Below are 4,341 nucleotides of genomic sequence, written 5' to 3'. Positions count from 1 at the left end.
CGCAAGGGGTGCACCCACACACGGAGATAATAGGGATGTTCTATTGGGTACTCCAAGATATTTTATGCTATTGCGAAGGGTGTTGTTTCTCTGATTTCTTCCCCAGCCCTTTTATCATCTGTGTACAGGAGGGCGACTGAATTTTTTTGGGTTAATCTTGTATCCTGCTACATTGCTAAAAGTGTTTATGAGTTGTAGACTTTCCTTGGTAGAATTTTTTGAATCACTTATGTAAATTATCATATCATCAGCATACAATGAGAGTTTGACTTCTTCTTCTCCAATTTGTATCCCCTTGCTCTCCTTTTTGTGTCTTATTGCTCTAGCTAGGACCTCAAGAATTATATTGAATAGATATAGAGAGAGTGGACAACCTTGTTTTGTTCCTGATTTTATGGGAATCTCTAGGAGTTTCTCTCCATTTAGTTTGATGTTGGCTTGCTGTATATTGCCCTAATTATGTTTAGGTATTCTCTTTGTATCCCTGTTCTCTCTAGGACCTTTATCATGAAGGGCTATTGTATTTTGTCAAAAGCTTTCTCAGCATCTAATGAGATGATCATGTGGTTTTTATTTTTCAGCTTGTTTATATGGTGGATTATGTTGACAGATTTTCATATGTTGAATCATCCCTGCATCTGTGGGATGAAGCTGACTTGATCATGATAGATGATGGTTTGATGTGTTCTTGGATTCAATTTGCTAGTATTTTATTTAGTATTTTTGAATCAATGTTCATGAGAGAGATTGGTCTGTAATTCTCTTTCTTAGAAATGTCTTTCTGTGGTTTGAATATCAAGGTAATTGCAGCCTCATAAAAAGAATTTGGCAATTGTCCTTCTGTTTCAATTGTATGAAATAGTTTGAGGGTTATTGGTATTAGTTCTTTCCTTTGAAAGTCCTGTATAAGTCTGAGCTTAAACCATCTGGTCCTGGGCTTTTTTGGTTGGGAGACTTTTGGTGACTGTTTCTATTTTTTCAGAAGTTTTAGGTTTGTTTAATTTGCTTATCTTGTCTTGATTTAATTTTGGTAAGTGATATTTATCCAGAAAGTTGTCCATTTCTTTTAAGATTTCCAATTTGTGGAGTACAAGTTTTGAAAATATGACCTGATGATTCTTTATATTTCCTCTGTGTCTGTTGTTATATCCTTCTTTTCATTTCCGATTTGTTAATTTGGATATTCGCTCACTCTGCTTTTTGGTTAGTTTAGATAAAAGTTTGTCTATTTTGTTGATTTTCTTGAAGAACCAGCTCTTTGTCTCATTGATTCTTTGTATTGTTTTCTTTGTTTTTATTTTGATCATTTCAGCTCTCAATTTGAATATTTCCCACTGTCCAGTTCTTTTAGGTGAGTTTACTTCTTTTTGTTCTAAAGTTTCAATGTTCTGTTAATTCATTAGTGTGGGAATTTTCCAGATTCTTTCTTTTATTTTTATTTATTTATTTATTAAAACTTTCCACCTCCTTCCCTCTTTTCATTTCTTTCCCACTCCCCCTTTCCTTTCTCTTCCCCCACCCCTTCCCTCTACAGTCCTAAGAGAAGTCAGGGTGCCTTGCACTGTGGGAAGTCCAAGGCCTTCCTGCCTCCATGCAAGTCTAGGAAGGTGTGCATCCAAACAGACTAGGCTCCTAAAAACCCAGTACATGCAGTAGAATTAAAGCCCAGAAAATAGCCATTATCATTGGCTTCTCAGTCAGCCCTCATTGTCAGCCACATTCAGAGAGACCAGTGTGATCACATACTCATTCAGTCCCAGTCTAGCTGGCCTTGGTGAGATCCCATTAGATCAGTCCCACCATCTAAGTGGCTGGATGCACCCCTCACAGTCCTTTCTTCCTCATTCATGTTCTCGCTCCTTCTGCTCTTTTTCTAGACCTTGGGAGCTCAGTCCAGTGCTCTGGTGTGAGTTTCTGTCTCTATCTCCATCCATTACCAGATAAAGGTTCTATGATGATATGCAAGATATTCATCAGTGTGGCTATGGGAGAAGGCCAGTTCAGGCATCCTCTCCTCTGCTGCCCAAGGACCTAGTTGGGGACATCCCCTTGGACACCTGGGAATCCCTCTAGAGGCAAGTCTCTTGCCAATCCTAAAATTGCTCCCTTAATCAAGATATCTTCTTCCCTGTTTCCATATCCACCCTTCCTCCATCTCAACCATCCCATTCCCCCAGGCTCTCCCCAGTTACCCCCTTCTCCCTTTTCTCTCCACAGCTCCCCTTTCCCCCACCTTACCCCCACACCCGTGCTTCCAACTCTTGCACGGAAATCTTGTCTACTACGAATATCCAGGATGATAAATATGGTTTTTCTTTGGGTTCACCTTCTTATTTAGCTTCTCTAGGATTATAAATTATAGGCTCAATGTCTTTTGTTTATGGCTAGAATCTACTTATGAGAGAGTACATAGCATATTCATCTTTTTGGTCTGGGTTATCTCACTCAGTATAGTGTTTTCTATTTCCATCCATTTGATGCAAGGATGTCACTGTTTTTACTGCTGAGTAGAACTGTAATGTGTATATGTGCCACACCTTCTTTATCCATTCTTCCATTGATGTGTACCTAGGTTGTTTCCAGGTTCTGGCTATTACAAATAGTGCTGCTATGAACATAGTTGAACAAATGCCTTTGTAGTATGATTGGGTATCTCTTGGGTGTATTCCCAAGAGTGGGATTGCTGGATCCTGTGGTAGGTTGACTCCCAGTTTCCTGAAAAACATCACACTGATTTCCAAAGTGGTTGCACAAGTTTGCATTCCCACCAAAAATGGATGAGTGCCCCGCTTACTCCACATCCTCTCCAGCATAGACTACCATTGGTGTTTTTAATTTTAGGCATTCTGACAGGTGTAAGATGGTATCTCAAAGTTGTTTTGATTTTCATTTCCCTGATTGCTAAGAAAGTTGATAGATGTTGACCAATGGAATTGAATTGAAGACCCGGATATTAATCCACAAACCTATGAATACCTGATTTTCAACAAAGAAGGTAAAATTATACAATGGAAGAAAGAAAGCACCTTTAATAACTGGTGCTGGCATAACTGGATGTCAACCTGTAGAAGAATGAAAATAGATCCATATTTATCACCATGTACAAAACTCAAGTCCTAATAGATTAAAGACCTCAATATAAATCTGACCACACTGAACCCAATAGAAGTCAAAGTGGGAAGTATTCTGCAACACATGGGCACAGGATATCACTACCTATTTATGACCCCAAGCACAGACAATAAGAGCAACAATGAATAAATGGGACCTGCTGAAACTGAGAAGCTTCTCTTAAGCAAAGGACACTGTCATTAAGACAAAAAGGCAACCTATTGAATGGGAGATCTTCACCAACCCCACATCAGACAAAGGCGTGATCTCCAAAATATATAAATAACTCAAGAAACTAGACATTAAAATTCTGAATAAAGCAATTAAAAAATGGGGCACTGAACTGAGCAGAGAATTCTCAACAGAAGAAGTTCAAATGGCCAAAAGATACTTAAGGTCATTTCCAGCTTCTTTATGTATGCATTTAATTCTATGAACTTTCCTCTTTACACAGATTTCCCTGTGATTTGCTTATGTTTTCAATAATGTCAACAGCATCTGTAGGATGCTCATCTAACATCATGCTCAACACATTAGAAAGATGTCATATCAACCAGAGAAAATTCCATGAACATTTATAAATTTTTCATGCAAATTCAGTTGGGTTTTAGAAAAGTTAAAAATTTGAAATCTTAAGAGATTTTGAAAAGAAACTAATTTCTGCCACTCCAGATAGAACCTACTCTAGAATTTTCTTTAGTAAATTTTCTAATATGATGTGGATGTTTAACTTAGTAGAGGAAAGCCTAACAACAAGATATATAATACACATCAGCCATATTCACATTTCATTTCTGAAATTAAAATCTCCTAGCTATATACTAACAGTAATGAATATTTTTTACTCTTACATTAATTATATTCTGTTCTCCATCCTTGCCCTTACCAAATATAATTTGATATCAAATACTGCTAATTCCTTAAGCGCTGTGTTCTTGCCGCCTTATATATTCTAAAGGATTTATAATTATGTCTATGCATGTGAGTATGTGAATGTGAAAGCAGGTGCCCATGCCAGATCTCCTGGATCCTGAATTGTAGGTGCTTTGTGAGCTGCCTAATATTGGTGCTGGAAACCAAACTCTAGTCCTCTGCAAGAGCAGTACATGTTCATAGCTGCAGAACCATTTCTCTATCACCCACATCTTATTTTAATGAAGGCGAATTTAATTAATCCAGGCCAGTGGGTACAAGAAGACAATTTTAATATAAAAGCACACTCACACACCC

Source organism: Microtus ochrogaster, unplaced genomic scaffold, assembly GCF_000317375.1.
Source record: "Microtus ochrogaster isolate Prairie Vole_2 unplaced genomic scaffold, MicOch1.0 UNK205, whole genome shotgun sequence".
Classification (NCBI taxonomy): domain Eukaryota; kingdom Metazoa; phylum Chordata; class Mammalia; order Rodentia; family Cricetidae; genus Microtus; species Microtus ochrogaster.
This window is presented reverse-complemented; position numbering follows the sequence as displayed.